The 23,362-nt window shown below is 41.3% G+C and overlaps 1 protein-coding gene across 3 annotated transcripts in view; it reads right to left on the bottom strand.

Annotated features, from left to right (window-relative positions):
• LOC139750941 (calcium-dependent secretion activator-like) overlaps nt 1–23,362 on the bottom strand; it is a 553,650-nt gene that overhangs the window by 163,316 nt on the left and 366,972 nt on the right. The gene's annotated exons all lie outside the window — the stretch shown is intronic.

Here is a 23,362-nt window from a genome sequence, read left to right as displayed (position 1 = left end):
TATCCCTCCTTTTTTCTCATCTTGGTTACATCCACACACATTTAGACACCCCAATCTGAGCCTTCGAGGAGGATGAGCACTCCTCGCGTGACTCCTTCTTCTGTTTCCCCTTTTAGAAAGTTAAAATACAAGGAGGGGAGGGTTTCTGTCCCCCCCCCCGCTCCCGTCCCCTTTAGTTGCCTTCTACGATACGTGAGGAGTGCGTGGGAAGTATTCTTTCTCCCCTATCCCCAGGGATATATATATATATATATATATATATATATATATATATATATATATATATATATATATATATATATATATAATACTTTGTCACTGTCTCCTGCGTTAGCGAGGTAGCACAAGGAAGCTGACGAAAAATTTGCCTAACCCATCCATCCACATGCACATGTATATACACAAATGCCCACACATGCACATATACATACCTATATATTTCAACGTATGCATACATATACATACACAGACATATACATATATACACAACATGACAGAATTTAATCATCATCATTTCGGTCTATGTTCCTTTGGGCATTACATATTTGCATTCCAGAGTTTATTAATGATGAGTTTGAGAAGATATATTCTATTGGATCTAAGTTAAAGTACCCTACATCTTTCATTGATAAATCCTTTAAGTTAGCAAAGAAATCATTTTATAGAGTTGAGCCCAAACCTTCCCTTGACACCAAGATTCTTTTAGTTCTTCCTTTTGATAATAATTTTACTGTACTTCCCATGGTGCTTAAATCCTTTAATGTAAATGTTGCCTTCAGCAACAATAATACCATAAAGAATATCTTAATCAGGAACTCACCAAAAAAATTCTACTGGATGCATCTATAAAGTGCCATGTAAAAATTATGATAAGTTTTATATTGGGCAGACTAGTATGGATCTTTCTGTTAGACTTATAAGAACAGGACATGAATTAGATGCCTTGTTTAATCATGTGGAAAAACTATGATCATTGTAATGACTGGAGTAATGCCATCTCAGTTATTAACTCTTAACTCCAGAACCACAAGAAACATCACTGAATCTTCTATCATTAAATACATAAAGAATTATAACCTTGATATTAGTGAAAGTCTATACAAACTGGATAACTTCATTGTTGAAACAATTTGTAAATAATTCACCTTCTATGATACGCTAGTTGTCTGTCTTGGATTACATGTTTACCAAATGGCGTCCTAGCTATGTCTCTTCGTTGTATATCACCTGACTGTTATATCTACTTCTTTTATCTCTCATGATGATTTGATTATTACATAAAAGTGCACTTGGAAACTTATTGTGTTTCATTTTAACCGTGGACTCATATGAATCTATACATGTACATATTCATACTTGCTGCCTTCATCCATTCCTGTCGCCATTCCACCACACATGAAATGGCACCCCCTCCCCCTGCACGCGTGCGAGATAGTGTTAGGAAAAGACAACAAAAGTGGCGCCACATTCATTCACATTCAGTCTCTTGCTGTCATGTGTTATACACTGAAACCAAAGCTCTCTTTCAACTTCTAGGCCGAACAAAACGTTCCATGATTTACCCCAGACGCTTCACATACCATGGTAAAATCCAGTGACAGCACATCGACCCCAGTATACCGGATCGTTCCAACTGACTATTCCTTGCAAGTCTTTCACCTTCCTATGTGTTCAGGACCTGATCGCACAAAATCTTTTTCACTACATCCTTCCACCTCCAATTTGGTCCCCCACTTCTCCTCGTTCCCTCCATCTCTGACAAATATATCCTCTTTGTCAATCTTTCCACACTCATTCTCTCCATGTGACCAAACCATTTCATGCACAGTGCCATTGTACAAAGGCAAAGGGGATAAAGGTGAGTGTTCAAATTACAGAGGTACAAGTTTGTTGAGTATTCCTGGGAAATCATATGGGAGGGTATTGATTGAGTGGGTGAAGGCATGTACAGAGCATTAGATTGGGGAAGAGCAGTGTGGTTTCAGAAGTGGTAGAGGATGTGTGGATCAGGTGTTTGCTTTAAAGAATGTATGTGAGAAATATTTAGAAATACACATGGATTTTTATGTAGCATTTATGGATCTGGAGAAGGCATATGGTAGAGTTGATAGAAGTTGTGGAAGGTATTAAGAGTATATGGTGTGGGAGGCATGTTGCTGGAGGAAGTGAAAAGTTTTTATTGAGGATGTAAGGCATGTGTACGAGTAGGAAGAGAGGAATGTGATTGGTTCTCAGTCAATGTCGGTTTGAGGCAGGGGTGCGTGATGTCTCCATGGTTGTTTAATTCGTTTATGGATGGAGTTCTTAGGGAGGTGAATGCAAAAGTTTTGGAGAGAGGGGCAAGAATGCAGTCTGTCGTGGATGAGAGAGCTTGGGAAGTGAGTCAGCTGTTGTTTGCTGATGATACAGTGCTGGTGGCTGATTCATGTGAGAAACTGCAGAAGCTGAGGGTCTGAGGCGTGGGCTATGGATAGAGTTGTGCGCAGGAGGATGGATGTGCTGGAAATGAGATGTTTGAGGACAATGTGTGGTGTGAGGTGGTTTGATCGAGTGAGTAATGTTAGGGTAAGAGAGATGTGTGAAAATAAAAAGAGCATGGTTGAGAGTGCAGAAGAGGGTGTTTTGAAATGGTTTGGGCACATGGAGAGAATGAGTGAGGAAAGATTGACCAAGAGGATATATGTGTCGGAGGTGGAGGGAACGAGGAGAAGTGGGAGACCAAATTGGAGGTGGAAAGATGGAGTGAAAAAGATTTTGTGTGATCGGGGACTGAACATGCAGGAGGGTGAAAGGAGGGCAAGGAAGAGAGTGAATTGGATCGATGTGGTATACCGGGGTTGACGTGCTGTCAGTGGATTGAATCAGGGCATGTGAAGCGTCTGGGGTAATCCATGGAAAGTTGTGTGGGGCCTGAATGTGGAAAGGGAGCTGTGGTTTCGGGCATTATTGCGTGACAGCTGGAGACTGAGTGTGAACGAATGGGGCCTTTGTTGTCTTTTCCTAGTGCTACCTCGCACACATGAGGGGGGGAGGGGGATGGTATTCCATGTGTGGCGTGGTGGCGATGGGAATGAATAGGGGCAGACAGTGAGAATTGTGTGCATGGGTATATATGTATGTGTCTGTGTGTGTATATATATGTGTACATTGGGATGTATAGGTATGTATATTTGCGTGTGTGGGCGTGTGTGTGAGTACATTGTGTATGGGGGTGGGTTGGGCCATTTTCTTTTGTCTGTTTCTTTGCGCTACCTTGCAAACGCGGGAGACAGCGACAAAGCAAAATAAAAAAATATATATATATATATTTTTTTTTTATTTTTTTTATTATACTTTGTCGCTGTCTCCCGCGTTTGCGAGGTAGCGCAAGGAAACAGACGAAAGAAATGGCCCAGCCCCCCCATACACATGTATATACATACGTCCACACACGCAAATATACATACCTACACAGCTTTCCATGGTTTACCCCAGACGCTTCACATGCCTTGATTCAATCCACTGACAGCACGTCAACCCCGGTATACCACATCGCTCCAATTCACTCTATTCCTTGCCCTCCTTTCACCCTCCTGCATGTTCAGGCCCCGATCACACAAAATCTTTTTCACTCCATCTTTCCACCTCCAATTTGGTCTCCCTCTTCTCCTCGTTCCCTCCACCTCCGACACATATATCCTCTTGGTCAATCTTTCCTCACTCATTCTCTCCATGTGCCCAAACCACTTCAAAACACCCTCTTCTGCTCTCTCAACCACACTCTTTTTTTTTCCACACATCTCTCTTACCCTTACGTTACTCACTCGATCAAACCACCTCACACCACACATTGTCCTCAAACATCTCATTTCCAGCACATCCATCCTCCTGCGCACAACTATATCCATAGCCCACGCCTCGCAACCATACAACATTGTTGGAACCACTATTCCTTCAAACATACCCATTTTTGCTTTCCGAGATAATGTTCTCGACTTCCACACATTCTTCAAGGCCCCCAGAGTTTTCGCCCCCTCCCCCACCCTATGATCCACTTCCGCTTCCATGGTTCCATCCGCTGCCAGATCCACTCCCAGATATCTAAAACACTTCACTTCCTCCAGTTTTTCTCCATTCAAACTCACCTCCCAATTGACTTGACCCTCAACCCTACTGTACCAAATAACCTTGCTCTTATTCACATTTACTCTTAACTTTCTTCTTCCACACACTTTACCAAACTCAGTCACCAGCTTCTGCAGTTTCTCACATGAATCAGCCACCAGCGCTGTATCATCAGCGAACAACAACTGACTCACTTCCCAAGCTCTCTCATCCCCAACTGACTTCATACTTGCCCCTCTTTCCAAAACTCCTGCATTTACCTCCCTAACAACCCCATCCATAAACAAATTAAACAACCATGGAGACATCACACACCCCTGCCGCAAACCTACATTCACTGAGAACCAATCACTTTCCTCTCTTCCTACACGTACACATGCCTTACATCCTCGATAAAAACTTTTCACTGCTTCTAACAACTTTCCTCCCACACCATATATTCTTAATACCTTCCACAGAGCATCTCTATCAACTCTATCATATGCCTTCTCCAGATCCATAAATGCTACATACAAATCCATTTGCTTTTCTAAGTATTTCTCACATACATTCTTCAAAGCAAACACCTGATCTACACATCCTCTACCACTTCTGAAACCACACTGCTCTTCCCCAATCTGATGCTCTGTACATGCCTTCACCCTCTCAATCAATACCCTCCCATATAATTTACCAGGAATACTCAACAAACTTATACCTCTGTAATTTGAGCACTCACCCTTATCCCCTTTGCCTTTGTACAATGGCACTATGCACGCATTCCGCCAATCCTCAGGCACCTCACCATAAGTCATACATACATTAAATAACCTTACCAACCAGTCAACAATACAGTCACCCCCTTTTTTAATAAATTCCACTGCAATACCATCCAAACCTGCTGCCTTGCCGGCTTTCATCTTCCGCAAAGCTTTCACTACCTCTTCTCTTTTTACCAAATCATTTTCCCTAACCCTCTCACTTTGCACACCACCTCGACCAAAACACCCTATATCTGCCACTCTATCATCAAACATATTCAACAAACCTTCAAAATACTCACTCCATCTCCTTCTCACATCACCACTACTTGTTATCACCTCCCCATTTGCGCCCTTCACTGAAGTTCCCATTTGCTCCCTTGTCTTACGCACTTTATTTACCTCCTTCCAGAACATCTTTTTATTCTCCCTAAAATTTAATGATACTCTCTCACCCCAACTCTCATTTGCCCTTTTTTTCACCTCTTGCACCTTTCTCTTGACCTCCTGTCTCTTTCTTTTATACATCTCCCACTCAATTGCATTTTTTCCCTGCAAAAATCGTCCAAATGCCTCTCTCTTCTCTTTCACTAATACTCTTACTTCTTCATCCCACCACTCACTACCCTTTCTAACCAACCCACCTCCCACTCTTCTCATGCCACAAGCATCTTTTGCGCAATCCATCACTGATTCCCTAAATACATCCCATTCCTCCCCCACTCCCCTTACTTCCATTGTTCTCACCTTTTTCCATTCTGTACTCAGTCTCTCCTGGTACTTCCTCACACAGGTTTCCTTCCCAAGCTCACTTACTCTCACCACCCTCTTCACCCCAACATTCACTCTTCTTTTCTGAAAACCCATACAAATCTTCACCTTAGCCTCCACAAGATAATGATCAGACATCCCTCCAGTTGCACCTCTCAGCACATTAACATCCAAAAGTCTCTCTTTCGCGCGCCTGTCAATTAACACATAATCCAATAACGCTCTCTGGCCATCTCTCCTACTTACATAAGTATACTTATGTATATCTTGCTTTTTAAACCAGGTATTCCCAATCATCAGTCCTTTTTCAGCACATAAATCTACAAGCTCTTCATTTCCATTTACAACACTGAACACCCCATGTATACCAATTATTCCCTCAACTGCCACATTACTCACCTTTGCATTTAAATCACCCATCACTATAACCCGGTCTCGTGCATCAAAACCACTAACACACTCATTCAGCTGCTCCCAAAACACTTGCCTCTCATGATCTTTCTTCTCATGCCCAGGTGCATATGCACCAATAATCACCCACCTCTCTCCATCAACTTTCAGTTTTACCCATATTAATCGAGAATTTACTTTCTTACACTCTATCACATACTCCCACAACTCCTGTTTCAGGAGTATTGCTACTCCTTCCCTTGCTCTTGTCCTCTCACTAACCCCTGACTTTACTCCCAAGACATTCCCAAACCACTCTTCCCCTTTACCCTTGAGCTTCGTTTCACTCAGAGCCAAAACATCCAGGTTCCTTTCCTCAAACAAACTACCTATCTCTCCTTTTTTCACATCTTGGTTACATCCACACACATTTAGGCACCCCACTCTGAGCCTTCGAGGAGGATGAGCACTCCTCGCGTGACTCCTTCTTCTGTTTCCCATTTTAGAAAGTTAAATACAAGGAGGGGAGGGTTTCTGTCCCCCCCCGCTCCCGTCCCCTTTAGTTGCCTTCTACGATACGTGAGGAGTGCGTGGGAAGTATTCTTTTCCCCTATCCCCAGGGATATATAATATATATATATATATATATATATATATATATATATATTATATATTATATATAATACTTTGTCACTGTCTCCTGCGTTAGCGAGGTAGCACAAGGAAGCTGACGAAAAATTTGCCTAACCCATCCATCCACATGCACATGTATATACACAAATGCCCACACATGCACATATACATACCTATATATTTCAACGTATGCATACATATACATACACAGACATATACATATATACACAACATGACAGAATTTAATCATCATCATTTCGGTCTATGTTCCTTTGGGCATTACATATTTGCATTCCAGAGTTTATTAATGATGAGTTTGAGAAGATATATTCTATTGGATCTAAGTTAAAGTACCCTACATCTTTCATTGATAAATCCTTTAAGTTAGCAAAGAAATCATTTTATAGAGTTGAGCCCAAACCTTCCCTTGACACCAAGATTCTTTTAGTTCTTCCTTTTGATAATAATTTTACTGTACTTCCCATGGTGCTTAAATCCTTTAATGTAAATGTTGCCTTCAGCAACAATAATACCATAAAGAATATCTTAATCAGGAACTCACCAAAAAAATTCTACTGGATGCATCTATAAAGTGCCATGTAAAAATTATGATAAGTTTTATATTGGGCAGACTAGTATGGATCTTTCTGTTAGACTTATAAGAACAGGACATGAATTAGATGCCTTGTTTAATCATGTGGAAAAACTATGATCATTGTAATGACTGGAGTAATGCCATCTCAGTTATTAACTCTTAACTCCAGAACCACAAGAAACATCACTGAATCTTCTATCATTAAATACATAAAGAATTATAACCTTGATATTAGTGAAAGTCTATACAAACTGGATAACTTCATTGTTTGAAACAATTTGTAAATAATTCACCTTCTATGATACGCTAGTTGTCTGTCTTGGATTACATGTTTACCAAATGGCGTCCTAGCTATGTCTCTTCGTTGTATATCACCTGACTGTTATATCTACTTCTTTTATCTCTCATGATGATTTGATTATTACATAAAAGTGCACTTGGAAACTTATTGTGTTTCATTTTAACCGTGGACTCATATGAATCTATACATGTACATATTCATACTTGCTGCCTTCATCCATTCCTGTCGCCATTCCACCACACATGAAATGGCACCCCCTCCCCCTGCACGCGTGCGAGATAGTGTTAGGAAAAGACAACAAAAGTGGCGCCACATTCATTCACATTCAGTCTCTTGCTGTCATGTGTTATACACTAAAACCAAAGCTCTCTTTCAACTTCTAGGCCGAACAAAACGTTCCATGATTTACCCCAGACGCTTCACATACCATGGTAAAATCCAGTGACAGCACATCGACCCCAGTATACCGGATCGTTCCAACTGACTATTCCTTGCAAGTCTTTCACCTTCCTATGTGTTCAGGACCTGATCGCACAAAATCTTTTTCACTACATCCTTCCACCTCCAATTTGGTCCCCCCACTTCTCCTCGTTCCCTCCATCTCTGACAAATATATCCTCTTTGTCAATCTTTCCACACTCATTCTCTCCATGTGACCAAACCATTTCATGCACAGTGCCATTGTACAAAGGCAAAGGGGATAAAGGTGAGTGTTCAAATTACAGAGGTACAAGTTTGTTGAGTATTCCTGGGAAATCATATGGGAGGGTATTGATTGAGTGGGTGAAGGCATGTACAGAGCATTAGATTGGGGAAGAGCAGTGTGGTTTCAGAAGTGGTAGAGGATGTGTGGATCAGGTGTTTGCTTTAAAGAATGTATGTGAGAAATATTTAGAAATACACATGGATTTTTATGTAGCATTTATGGATCTGGAGAAGGCATATGGTAGAGTTGATAGAAGTTGTGGAAGGTATTAAGAGTATATGGTGTGGGAGGCATGTTGCTGGAGGAAGTGAAAAGTTTTTATTGAGGATGTAAGGCATGTGTACGAGTAGGAAGAGAGGAATGTGATTGGTTCTCAGTCAATGTCGGTTTGAGGCAGGGGTGCGTGATGTCTCCATGGTTGTTTAATTCGTTTATGGATGGAGTTCTTAGGGAGGTGAATGCAAAAGTTTTGGAGAGAGGGGCAAGAATGCAGTCTGTCGTGGATGAGAGAGCTTGGGAAGTGAGTCAGCTGTTGTTTGCTGATGATACAGTGCTGGTGGCTGATTCATGTGAGAAACTGCAGAAGCTGAGGGTCTGAGGCGTGGGCTATGGATAGAGTTGTGCGCAGGAGGATGGATGTGCTGGAAATGAGATGTTTGAGGACAATGTGTGGTGTGAGGTGGTTTGATCGAGTGAGTAATGTTAGGGTAAGAGAGATGTGTGAAAATAAAAAGAGCATGGTTGAGAGTGCAGAAGAGGGTGTTTTGAAATGGTTTGGGCACATGGAGAGAATGAGTGAGGAAAGATTGACCAAGAGGATATATGTGTCGGAGGTGGAGGGAACGAGGAGAAGTGGGAGACCAAATTGGAGGTGGAAAGATGGAGTGAAAAAGATTTTGTGTGATCGGGGACTGAACATGCAGGAGGGTGAAAGGAGGGCAAGGAAGAGAGTGAATTGGATCGATGTGGTATACCGGGGTTGACGTGCTGTCAGTGGATTGAATCAGGGCATGTGAAGCGTCTGGGGTAATCCATGGAAAGTTGTGTGGGGCCTGAATGTGGAAAGGGAGCTGTGGTTTCGGGCATTATTGCGTGACAGCTGGAGACTGAGTGTGAACGAATGGGGCCTTTGTTGTCTTTTCCTAGTGCTACCTCGCACACATGAGGGGGGGAGGGGGATGGTATTCCATGTGTGGCGTGGTGGCGATGGGAATGAATAGGGGCAGACAGTGAGAATTGTGTGCATGGGTATATATGTATGTGTCTGTGTGTGTATATATATGTGTACATTGGGATGTATAGGTATGTATATTTGCGTGTGTGGGCGTGTGTGTGAGTACATTGTGTATGGGGGTGGGTTGGGCCATTTTCTTTTGTCTGTTTCTTTGCGCTACCTTGCAAACGCGGGAGACAGCGACAAAGCAAAATAAAAAAATATATATATATATATTTTTTTTTTATTTTTTTTATTATACTTTGTCGCTGTCTCCCGCGTTTGCGAGGTAGCGCAAGGAAACAGACGAAAGAAATGGCCCAGCCCCCCCCATACACATGTATATACATACGTCCACACACGCAAATATACATACCTACACAGCTTTCCATGGTTTACCCCAGACGCTTCACATGCCTTGATTCAATCCACTGACAGCACGTCAACCCCGGTATACCACATCGCTCCAATTCACTCTATTCCTTGCCCTCCTTTCACCCTCCTGCATGTTCAGGCCCCGATCACACAAAATCTTTTTCACTCCATCTTTCCACCTCCAATTTGGTCTCCCTCTTCTCCTCGTTCCCTCCACCTCCGACACATATATCCTCTTGGTCAATCTTTCCTCACTCATTCTCTCCATGTGCCCAAACCACTTCAAAACACCCTCTTCTGCTCTCTCAACCACACTCTTTTTTTTTCCACACATCTCTCTTACCCTTACGTTACTCACTCGATCAAACCACCTCACACCACACATTGTCCTCAAACATCTCATTTCCAGCACATCCATCCTCCTGCGCACAACTATATCCATAGCCCACGCCTCGCAACCATACAACATTGTTGGAACCACTATTCCTTCAAACATACCCATTTTTGCTTTCCGAGATAATGTTCTCGACTTCCACACATTCTTCAAGGCCCCCAGAGTTTTCGCCCCCTCCCCCACCCTATGATCCACTTCCGCTTCCATGGTTCCATCCGCTGCCAGATCCACTCCCAGATATCTAAAACACTTCACTTCCTCCAGTTTTTCTCCATTCAAACTCACCTCCCAATTGACTTGACCCTCAACCCTACTGTACCAAATAACCTTGCTCTTATTCACATTTACTCTTAACTTTCTTCTTCCACACACTTTACCAAACTCAGTCACCAGCTTCTGCAGTTTCTCACATGAATCAGCCACCAGCGCTGTATCATCAGCGAACAACAACTGACTCACTTCCCAAGCTCTCTCATCCCCAACTGACTTCATACTTGCCCCTCTTTCCAAAACTCCCGCATTTACCTCCCTAACAACCCCATCCATAAACAAATTAAACAACCATGGAGACATCACACACCCCTGCCGCAAACCTACATTCACTGAGAACCAATCACTTTCCTCTCTTCCTACACGTACACATGCCTTACATCCTCGATAAAAACTTTTCACTGCTTCTAACAACTTTCCTCCCACACCATATATTCTTAATACCTTCCACAGAGCATCTCTATCAACTCTATCATATGCCTTCTCCAGATCCATAAATGCTACATACAAATCCATTTGCTTTTCTAAGTATTTCTCACATACATTCTTCAAAGCAAACACCTGATCTACACATCCTCTACCACTTCTGAAACCACACTGCTCTTCCCCAATCTGATGCTCTGTACATGCCTTCACCCTCTCAATCAATACCCTCCCATATAATTTACCAGGAATACTCAACAAACTTATACCTCTGTAATTTGAGCACTCACCCTTATCCCCTTTGCCTTTGTACAATGGCACTATGCACGCATTCCGCCAATCCTCAGGCACCTCACCATAAGTCATACATACATTAAATAACCTTACCAACCAGTCAACAATACAGTCACCCCCTTTTTTAATAAATTCCACTGCAATACCATCCAAACCTGCTGCCTTGCCGGCTTTCATCTTCCGCAAAGCTTTCACTACCTCTTCTCTTTTTACCAAATCATTTTCCCTAACCCTCTCACTTTGCACACCACCTCGACCAAAACACCCTATATCTGCCACTCTATCATCAAACATATTCAACAAACCTTCAAAATACTCACTCCATCTCCTTCTCACATCACCACTACTTGTTATCACCTCTCCATTTGCGCCCTTCACTGAAGTTCCCATTTGCTCCCTTGTCTTACGCACTTTATTTACCTCCTTCCAGAACATCTTTTTATTCTCCCTAAAATTTAATGATACTCTCTCACCCCAACTCTCATTTGCCCTTTTTTTCACCTCTTGCACCTTTCTCTTGACCTCCTGTCTCTTTCTTTTATACATCTCCCACTCAATTGCATTTTTTCCCTGCAAAAATCGTCCAAATGCCTCTCTCTTCTCTTTCACTAATACTCTTACTTCTTCATCCCACCACTCACTACCCTTTCTAACCAACCCACCTCCCACTCTTCTCATGCCACAAGCATCTTTTGCGCAATCCATCACTGATTCCCTAAATACATCCCATTCCTCCCCCACTCCCCTTACTTCCATTGTTCTCACCTTTTTCCATTCTGTACTCAGTCTCTCCTGGTACTTCCTCACACAGGTTTCCTTCCCAAGCTCACTTACTCTCACCACCCTCTTCACCCCAACATTCACTCTTCTTTTCTGAAAACCCATACAAATCTTCACCTTAGCCTCCACAAGATAATGATCAGACATCCCTCCAGTTGCACCTCTCAGCACATTAACATCCAAAAGTCTCTCTTTCGCGCGCCTGTCAATTAACACATAATCCAATAACGCTCTCTGGCCATCTCTCCTACTTACATAAGTATACTTATGTATATCTTGCTTTTTAAACCAGGTATTCCCAATCATCAGTCCTTTTTCAGCACATAAATCTACAAGCTCTTCATTTCCATTTACAACACTGAACACCCCATGTATACCAATTATTCCCTCAACTGCCACATTACTCACCTTTGCATTTAAATCACCCATCACTATAACCCGGTCTCGTGCATCAAAACCACTAACACACTCATTCAGCTGCTCCCAAAACACTTGCCTCTCATGATCTTTCTTCTCATGCCCAGGTGCATATGCACCAATAATCACCCACCTCTCTCCATCAACTTTCAGTTTTACCCATATTAATCGAGAATTTACTTTCTTACATTCTATCACATACTCCCACAACTCCTGTTTCAGGAGTATTGCTACTCCTTCCCTTGCTCTTGTCCTCTCACTAACCCCTGACTTTACTCCCCAGACATTCCCAAACCACTCTTCCCCTTTACCCTTGAGCTTCGTTTCACTCAGAGCCAAAACATCCAGGTTCCTTTCCTCAAACATACTACCTATCTCTCCTTTTTTCACATCTTGGTTACATCCACACACATTTAGGCACCCCACTCTGAGCCTTAGAGGAGGATGAGCACTCCCCGCGTGACTCCTTCTTCTGTTTCCCATTTTATAACGTTAATACAAGGAGGGGAGGATTTCTAGCCCCCCGCTCCCGTCCCCTCTAGTCGCTTTCTATGACACGCGAGGAATACGTGGGAAGTATTCTTTCACCCCTATCCCCAGGGATAATATACATATATATATACATATACACATACACACACATACACATACATACGCACATATACACACACACACACATACATATATATACATATGAAAAATGTAAGAAACAATTTAGAAAACTGCAACTTCTAGCTTGAAATGAATGAAAAAAATGAACGTCACATAATGGTTCAACCTCTGGCTATGGCAAAAGGAAATGTATAATTTATTTACACAAACGTCAATAGCAGTTCTCATCAATTTAACCACTGTATCAATAAGCTTCAATGTCTGAGCTACATTTTTCTCCAATTTCACTATATATATATATATATATATATATATATATATATATATATATATATATATATATATATATATATATATCATATGCCTTCTCCAGATCCATAAATGCTACATACAAATCCATTTGCTTTTCTAAGTATTTCTCACATACATTCTTCAAAGCAAACACCTGATCCACACAGCCTCTACCACTTCTGAAACCACACTGCTCTTCCCCAATCTGATGCTCTGTACATGCCTTCACCCTCTCAATCAATACCCTCCCATATAATTTACCAGGAATACTCAACAAACTTATACCTCTGTAATTTGAGCACTCACTCTTATCCCCTTTGCCTTTGTACAATGGCACTATGCACGCATTCCGCCAATCCTCAGGCACCTCACCATGAGTCTCACATACATTAAATAACCTTACCAACCAGTCAATAATACAGTCACCCCCTTTTTTAATAAATTCCACTGCAATACCATCCAAACCTGCTGCCTTGCCGGCTTTCATCTTCCGCAAAGCTTTTACTACCTCTTCTCTGTTTACCAAATCATTTTCCCTAACCCTCTCACTTTGCACACCACCTCGACCAAAACACCCTATATCTGCCACTCTATCATCAAACACATTCAACAAACCTTCAAAATACTCATGCCATCTCCTTCTCACATCACCACTACTTGTTATCACCTCCCCATTTGCGCCCTTCACTGAAGTTCCCATTTGCTACCTTGTCTTACGCACTTTATTTACCTCCTTCCAGAACATCTTTTTATTCTCCCTAAAATTTAATGATACTCTCTCACCCCAACTCTCATTTGCCCTCTTTTTCACCTCTTGCACCTTTCTCTTGACCTCCTGTCTCTTTCTTTTATACATCTCCCACTCAATTGCATTTTTTCCCTGCAAAAATCGTCCAAATGCCTCTCTCTTCTCTTTCACTTATAATCTTACTTCTTCATCCCACCACTCACTACCCTTTCTAATCAACCCACCTCCCACTCTTCTCATGCCACAAGCATCTTTGGCACAATCCATCACTGATTCCCTAAATACATCCCATTCCTCCCCCACTCCCCTTACTTCCATTGTTCTCACCTTTTTCCATTCTGTACTCAGTCTCTCCTGGTACTTCCTCACACAAGTCTCCTTCCCAAGCTCACTTACTCTCACCACCCTCTTCACCCCAACATTCACTCTTCTTTTCTGAAAACCCATACAAATCTTCACCTTAGCCTCCACAAGATAATGATCACACATCCCTCCAGTTGCACCTCTCAGCACATTAACATCCAAAAGTCTCTCTTTCGCACGCCTGTCAATTAATACGTAATCCAATAATGCTCTCTGGCCATCTCTCCTACTTACATACGTATACTTATGTATATCTCGCTTTTTAAGCCAGGTATTCCCAATCACCAGTCCTTTTTCAGCACATAAGTTAGGATGCCATTTGGTAAACACGTGATTGTCCAAGACAGACAACAAGCGTTCATAAACTCATCATTTTACAAATTTTATCAACAATAAAATTATCTAATTTCTATAGAACATCACAGATATTAATATTATAATTCTCTGTGTTTTTAATAATAGAAGATTCAATGATATTTCTCATGGTAATAGAGTTAGAGTTAATAACTGAGATGGCATTACTCCAGTCAATACAATGGTCATATCTTTTAACGTTATTAAACAAGGCATTTGATTCTTGTCCCGTTCTTATACACTATGTTGCTTACGTCTAACAGAAAAACCCTTACCAGTCTGACCAACATAAAATTTGTCACAATTTCTACATGGCACTTTATAGATGCATCCAGGAGAATTTTCTGGTGATTTCCTGATTAAGATTTTCTTTATAGCATTACTGTTGCTGAAGGCAACATTTACATTAAAGGATTTAAGCAACATGGGAAGTAAAGTAAAATTATTACCAAAAGGGAGTACTAAAAGATTCTTGGTGTCAATGGGAGGTTTGGGCTCAACTCTATAAAATTATTTCTTTCGTTAACTTAAGGGATTTATCAATAAAACATCTAGGGTACTTTAACTTAGATCCAATAGGATATATCTTCTCAAACTCATCATCAATAAACTCTGGACTACAAATAAGCAATGCCTTAAGGAACATAGATTGAAATGATGATAATTTAACTCTGTCATGTTGAGATGAGTAATAATGGATATATGAGCATACATTGTTAGGTTTTCTGTATATGCTAAACTTAAACTTGTTTCCTTGCCTATGGATCATGCAATCTAAAAATGGTAACATACCATCATTTTCATTTTCTACGGTATATTTGATGGAAGGTACTAAATTGTTAAGTAAGGCGAGAAATATTTGTAAATTTTCATTTTGTTGGCCAATGATAAAATTTGTAATACAAGTTTATGAATGCCCACTGTCTGTCTTGGTCATCCAAATCACATGTTTACCGAATGGTGTCCAGACTTCGTATATCAACTGACTGTAATATTTCTCTCTTACGTCTCCCTTGATGATGTGATTATTACACAAAAGTGCACTTGGGAACTTATTGTGTTTGATTTTCCCTGTGGACTCATAGGAATATCTTAATCACATGCAAAATTGTGATCCTTTCCAAGATATATATATATGTGATAGAGTGTAAGAAAGTAAACTCTAGATTGATATGGGCAAAACTGAAAGTGGATGGAGAGAGATGGGTGATTATTGGTGCATATGCACCTGGGCATGAGAAGAAAGATCGTGAGAGGCAAGTCTTTTGGGAGCAGCTGAGTGAGTGTGTTAGTAGTTTTGATGCACAAGACTGGGTTATAGTGATGGGTAATTTGAATGCAATGATGAATAATGTGGCAGTTGAGAGAATAATTGGTGTACATGGGGTGTTCAGTGTTGTAAATGGAAATGGTGAAGAGCTTGTAGATTTTTGTGCTGAAAAAGGACTGGTGATTGGGAATACCTGGTTCAAAAAGAGAGATATACATAAGTATACGTATGTAAGTAGGAGAGATGGTCAGAGAGCGTTATTGGATTACATGTTAATTGATAGGCACGTGAAAGAGAGACTTTTGGATGTTAATGTGCTGAGAGGTGCAACTGGAGGGATGTCTGATCATTATCTTGTGGAGGTGAAAGTGAAGATTTGTAGAGGTTTTCAGAAGAGAGAATGTTGGGGTGAAGAGAGTGGTGAGAGTAAGTGAGCTTGGGAAGGAGACTTGTGTGAGGAAGTACCAGGAAAGACTGAGTGCAGAATGGAAAAAGGTGAGAACAAAGGATGTAAGGGGAGTTGGGGGAGGAATGGGATGTATTTAGGGAAGCAGTGATGGCTTGTGCAAAAGATGCTTGTGGCATGAGAAGCGTGGGAGGTGGGCAGATTAGAAAAGGTAGTGAGTGGTGGGATGAAGAAGTAAGATTATTAGTGAAAGAAAAGAGAGAGGCATTTGGACAATTTTTGCAGGGAAATAATGCAAATAACTGGGAGATGTATAAAAGAAAAAGGCAGGAGGTCAAGAGAAAGGTGCAAGAGGTGAAAAAGAGGGCAAATGAGAGTTGGGGTGAGAGAGTATCATTATATTTTAGGGAGAAGAAAAAGATGTTTTGGAAGTAGGTAAATAAAGTGCGTAAGCCAAGGGAACAGATGAGAACATCAGTGAAGGGGGCAAATGGGGAGGTGATAACAAGTAGTGGTAATGTGAGAAGGAGATGGAGAGAGTATTCTGAAGGTTTGTTGAATGTGTTCGATGATAGAGTAGCAGATATAGGGTGTTTTGGTCAAGGTGGTGTGCAAAGTGAGAGGGTTAGGGAGAATGATTTGGTAAACAGAGAAGAGGTAGTAAAAGCTTTACAGAAGATGAAAGCTGGCAAGGCATCGGGTTCGGATGGTATTGCAGTGGAATTTATTAAAAAGGGGGTGACTATATTGTTGATGGTTGGTAAGATTATTTAATGGATGTATGACTCATGGTGAGGTGCCTGAGGATTGGCGGCATGCATGCATAGTGCCATTGTACAAAGGCAAAGGGGATAAGAGTAAGTGCTCAAATTACAGAGGTATAAGTCTGTTGAGTATTCCTGTGAAATTATATGGGGGGGTATTGATTGAGAGGATGAAGGCACGTACAGAACATCAGATTGGGGAAGAGCAGTGTGGTTTCAGAGGTGGTAAAGGATGTATGGATCAAGTGTTTGCTTTGAAAAATGTATGGGAGAAATACTTAGAAAAGCAAATGGATTTGTATGTAGCATTTATGGATCTGTAGAAGGCATATGATAGAGTTGATAGAGATGCTCTGTGGAAGGTATTAGGAATATATGGTGGGGGAGGCAAGTTGTTAGAAGCAGTGAAAAGTTTTTATCGAGGATGTAAGGCATGTGTGCGTGTAGGAAGAGAGGAAAGTAATTGGTTCTCAGTGAATGTTGGTTTGCGGCAGGGGTGCATGATGTCTCCATGGTTGTTTGATTCATTTATGGATGGGGTTGTCAGGGAGGTGAATGCAAGCATTTTGGAAAGAGGGGCAAGTATGCAGTCTTTTGTGGATGAGAGAGCTTGGCAAGTGAGTCAGCTGTTGTTCGCTAATGATACAGCGCTGGTGGCTGATTCGGGTGAGAAACTGCAGAAGCTGGTGACTGAGTTTGGTAAAGTGTATGAAAGAAAAAAGCTGAGAGTAAATGTGAATAAGAGCAAGGTTATTAGGTACAGTAGGGTTGAGGGACAAGTCAATTTGGAGGTAAGTTTAAATGGAGAAAAACTGGAGGAAGTGAAGTGTTTTAGATATCTGGGAGTGGATTTGGCAGCGGATGGAACCATGGAAGCGGAAGTGAATCATAGGGTGGGGGAGGAGGTGAAAGTTCTGGAAGCATTGAAGAATGTGTGGAAGTCGAGAACATTATCTTGGAAAGCAAAAATGGGTATGTTTGAAGGAATAGTGGTTCCAACAATGATATATGGTTGCAAGGCACAGCCTATAGATATCGTTGTGTGGAGGAGGGTGGATGTGCTGAAATGAGATGTTTGAGAACAATATCTGGCATGAGGTGGTTTGATCGAGTAAGTAATGAAAGGGTAAAAGAGATGTGTGGTAATAAAAAGGGTGTGTATAAGAGAGCAGAAGAGGGTGCTTTGAAATGGTTTGGTCACATGGAGAGAATGAGTGAGGAAAGATTGATAAAGAGGATATATGTGTCAGAAGTGGAGGGAACGAGGAGAAGTGGGAGACCAAATTGGAGGTGGAAAGATGGAGTAAAAAAGATTTTGAGCGATCAGGGCCTGAACATGCAGGAGGGTGAAAGGTGTGCAAGGAATAGAGAGAATTGGAATGATGTGGTATACTGGGGTCGACGTGCTGTCAATGGATTGAACCAGGGCATGTGAAGCATCTTGGGTAAACCATGGAAAGTCCTGTGGGGCCTGGATGTGGAAAGAGAGCTGTGGTTTCGGTGCATTTTACATGACAGCTGGAGACTGAGTGTGAATGAATATGGCCTTTGTTGTCTTTTCCTAGCGCTACCTCATGCACATGCGGAGGGAGGGGGTTGGTATTTCATTATGTGGTGGCATGCCAACTGGAATGAATAAGGGCAGACAGTATGAATTAAGTACATGTGTATATATGTATATGTTTGCGTGTGTATATATATGTGTATATTGAGATGTATAGGTATGTATATGTGCGTGTGTGGACGTGTATGAATATATACATGTGTATGTGGGTGGGTTGGGCCATTCTTTCGTCTTTTTCCTTGTGCTACCTCGCTAACGCAGCAGACAGTGATAAATTTTAACTTTCTAAAATGGGAAACAGAAGAAGGAGTCACGCGGGGAGTGCTCATCCTCCTCGAAGGCTCAGATTGGGGTGTCTAAATGTGTCTGGATGTAACCAAGATGTGAAAAAAAGGAGAGATAGGTAGTATGTTTGAGGAAAGGAACCTGGATGTTTTGGCTCTGAGTGAAACGAAGCTCAAGGGTAAAGGGGAAGAGTGGTTTGGGAATGTCTTGGGAGTAAAGTCAGGGGTTAGTGAGAGGACAAGAGCAAGGGAATGAGTAGCACTACCCCTGAAACAGGAGTTGTGGGAGTATGTGATAGAATGTAAGAAAGTAAATTCTAGATTAATATGGGTAAAACTGAAAGTTGATGGAGAGAGATGGGTGATTATTGGTGCATATGCACCTGGGCATGAGAAGAAAGATCATGAGAGGCAAGTGTTTTGGGAGAAGCTGAATGAGTGTGCTAGTGGTTTTGATGCACAAGACCGGGTTATAGTGATGAGTGATTTGAATGCAAAGGTGAGTAATGTGGTAGTTGAGGGAATAATTGGTAATAATAAAAATAAATATATATACCTCACTAACGAGTGAGGAAAGATTAACAAAGAGGATATATGTGTCAGTGGTGGAGGGGACGAGGAGAAGTGGGAGACCAAATCAAAAACACAGTCACCTTCTTTCTTAATAACTTCTACTGTAACACCATCAGAACCTGCTCCCTCCCTTACCAGATTCTATCTTCTGCAAAGCTTTCACTACCTCTTCTTCCTTAACCAAACCATTCTCCCTTACCCTTTCACTTCACACATCACCGTGACAAAAACACCCTACATCTGCTACTATATCATCAAACACATTCATCAAACCTTCAAAATACTCACTTCATCTCCTTCTCATCTCATCACTTCCTGTTATCACTTTCCCCCTTGCCCCCTTCACCAATGTTTCCATTTGTTCTCTTGACTTTTGCACATTATTTACCTTCTTCCAAAACATCTTTTTATTCTCTCTAAAGTTTAATGATACTCTCTTACCCCAACTCTCATTTGCCCTCTTTTTCAACCCTTGCACCTTCCTTTTGATCTCCTGCTGCTTTCTTTTACACATCTCCCAGTCATTTGCACTCCCTCCTTGTAAGTATCGTCCAAACACCTCCCTTTTCTCTTTCACTAACAACTTTACTTCTTCATCCCACTACTCACTACCCTTTCTAATATGCCCACCTCCCACCTTTCTCATGCAACATGCATCTCTTGCACATGCCATCAATGCTTCCCTAAATACATCCCATTCCTCACCAACTCCCCTCATGTCATTTGCTCTCACCATTTGCTATTCTACACTCAATCTCTTCTAGTACCTCACACAATTGTCCATTCCAAGCTAACTTACTTTCACCACTCTCTTCTCCCCAACATTCTCTCTTCTTTTTTGAAAACCTCTATAAATCTCCACCTTCACCTCCACAAGACAGCAATCAGATATCCCTCCAGCTGCCCCTCTCAGCACATTAACATCCAGAAGTCTCTCTTTTACATACATATCAATTTACACATAATCCAGTGATGCCCTTTGACCATCTCTCCTACTTATGCATACCTTTCTTTTTAAACCAGGAATTCACCAGTCTTTTTTCAGCACGCAGATCCATAAGCTCTTCACCATTTCCATTCACAACACTGAATACCCCATGTACACCAACGATACTCTCAACTACCACATTACTCACCTTCGCATTCAAATCACCCATCACCAATACCTAGTCTCATGCATCAAAGCTGCTGACACACTCACTCTGCTGCTCCCAAAACACTTGCCTCTCATAATCTTTCTTCTCATGACCAGGTGCATAAGCACTAATAATCACCCATCTCTCTCCATCCACTTTCAGTTTTACCCAGATCAGTCTAGAATTCACTTTTTATCCTCTATGACACTCCCACAAATATTTTTTCATACATATTCACTATTTCCCACATTAGCGAGTTAGCATTAAGAACAGAGGACTGAGCCTTCGAGGGAATATCCTCACTTGGCCCCCTTCTCAATTCCTTCTTTTGGAAAAGTAAAAATGGGATGAGAGGACTTCCACCCTTGTAGAAGGCAACTAAAAGGGGTGGGAGCAGAGGGCTGGAAATCCCCCCTTCTTAAATTTCTATTTCTAAAAGAAGCAATCGAAGAAGAAGCCAAGTAGGGAGTGCTCATTTTCTTTGAAGACTCAGGTTGGTGTGTCTATATGTGTGTGGATGTAACCAAGATGAGAAGAGAGGAGAGATAGGCAGTATGTTTGAGGAAAGACACCAGGATGTTGTGGCTCTGAGTGAAGCAAAGCTCAAGGATAAAGGGAAAGAATGCTTTAGAAACGTCTTAGGAGGAAAGTCAAGGACTGGTGAGAGGACAAGAACTATGGATGGAGTAGCACTATTCTTGAGGCAGAAGTTGTGGGATTGTTTGCAAGACTGTAAGGAAGTAAATTCTAGAGAGATGAGGGTAAATATGAAAGTGGATGGCAAGGGATGTGTGATTATTAGTGCTTATGCACCTGGCCATGAGAAGAAAGATCAATGAGAGACAAGTGTTTTTTGGGAGTAGCTGAGTGAGTGAGTGTGTCAGCAGTTTTGATATAAGAGACCAGTATTAGTGATGTGTGATTTAAATGCAAAAGTGAATAATTTGGCAGTTGAAGGTGCAATATAAAGGCATGGGGTATTCAGTGTTATGAACTGAAATACATAACTTGTGTAGGTGTGTGCTGAAAAAGGACTAGTGTTTTGGAATACCTGGTTTAATAAAGAGGGACATATACAAGTATACAAATGTGAGTAGGAGAGATGGTCAGCAAATATTACTGGATTACACATTAATTGATAGGCATGTAAAAGAGACACTTTTGGACGTAAATGTGCCAAGGGGGTAGATGGTGGGATGTTTGATCACTATTGTGTGGAGGTGAGGGTGAAGATTTGTATCTATAAAGGTTTTCAGAAAGGAGGAAACAAGGTCAGAGAGAAGAGAGTGGTGAGAGTAAGTGAACCTGGAAAAGAGACTTATGTGAAGAAATACTACTAGAGCCTGAGTGTTTAATAACAAAAGGTGAGAGTAAATGAAACAAGGGGAGTAGGTGAGGAATGGAAGGTATTTTGGGAAGCAGTGCTGGTATGGGCTAGAGATGCATGTGGTATGTGAAAGGTGGGAGCTCGGCAGACTAAAATGGGTAGTGAATGGTGAGATCAAAAAGAGCAAAAAGCAAAGTTGCCAGTAAAAGAGAAAAGAGAGGCATTTGGGCTCTACTTACAAGGATTGAGTGCAAATAATTGGAAGATATATAAGAGAAAGTGGCAAGAGGGCAGGAGGAATGTGCAAGGGTTGAAAAAGAGGGCAAAAGAGAGTTGGAGTGAATGAATATCAGTAAACCTGAGGGAGAATAAGATGTTTTGGAAGGAGGTATGAGGGTAATAAGATGTTTTGGAAGGAGGTACAGGGTACACAATGTGCAAAAAACGAGGGAACAAATAGAAACATCAGTGAAGGGGGCAAAAGGGAGAGTGGTAACAGGTAGTGATGAAGTGAGGAGGAGACAGAGTGAGTATTTTGAAGGACTGTTGAATGTTTGATGATAAGGTGACAGATGTAAGGTGTTTTGGCTGGGGTAGTAAGTGAAGTGAGAGTCATGAAGAGTTGTTATGTGAAAGCCTAATGTAAGATGAAATGTGGCAAGGTGGCTTGAGTGGATGGTATCACAAGTGAATCTAAGAAGGAGGTTACTGTGTTGTTGATTGATTAGTAAGGATCATGGTCAGTTGCCGAAGGATTGGTGGAATGCCAATACAAGTGACAGTTCAAACTAGAGACATAGGTTTATTGAGTGTATCTGGCAAGTTATATGGGAGGGAAGTGATTGAGAGCATCAGAGTGGGGAAGAGCTGTGTGAGGTTTACATTTATTGCAGGCCATTTTAGCCAAAAACCTTAGGTTGACTGTTACTTGAGACCGCTGATTATTTGAATACAGTGCATGTGGTACTATTTGCACTTGAATTTGATGGTCTCTTTGCAGACACTTGAGGGTAAATACACAGCAGAGTGTAGAAAAACAATTGCTAGACACAAAGGCAGACCATAATTGACATGCTGGTTAATTCCATCTGAAGTCCGCCACCTACATCATTGACACACACCCATGTGCCAGTAATTATAATAAAAGAAAAATCAATTTTGGCCAAATTAGTTGTTTTTTCTCAGTCTGCTTAAAATATTTGACATTCTGCATAAAATTTCCATACAGATGAATTTACATTCCGTGTTATTAATTTACTAGTAG

This window comes from Panulirus ornatus, chromosome 10 (genome assembly GCF_036320965.1).
Source record: "Panulirus ornatus isolate Po-2019 chromosome 10, ASM3632096v1, whole genome shotgun sequence".
NCBI lineage: Eukaryota > Metazoa > Arthropoda > Malacostraca > Decapoda > Palinuridae > Panulirus > Panulirus ornatus.
Note: the sequence above shows the minus strand (reverse complement) of the source record. Positions and strands in the feature narration are given on the sequence as shown.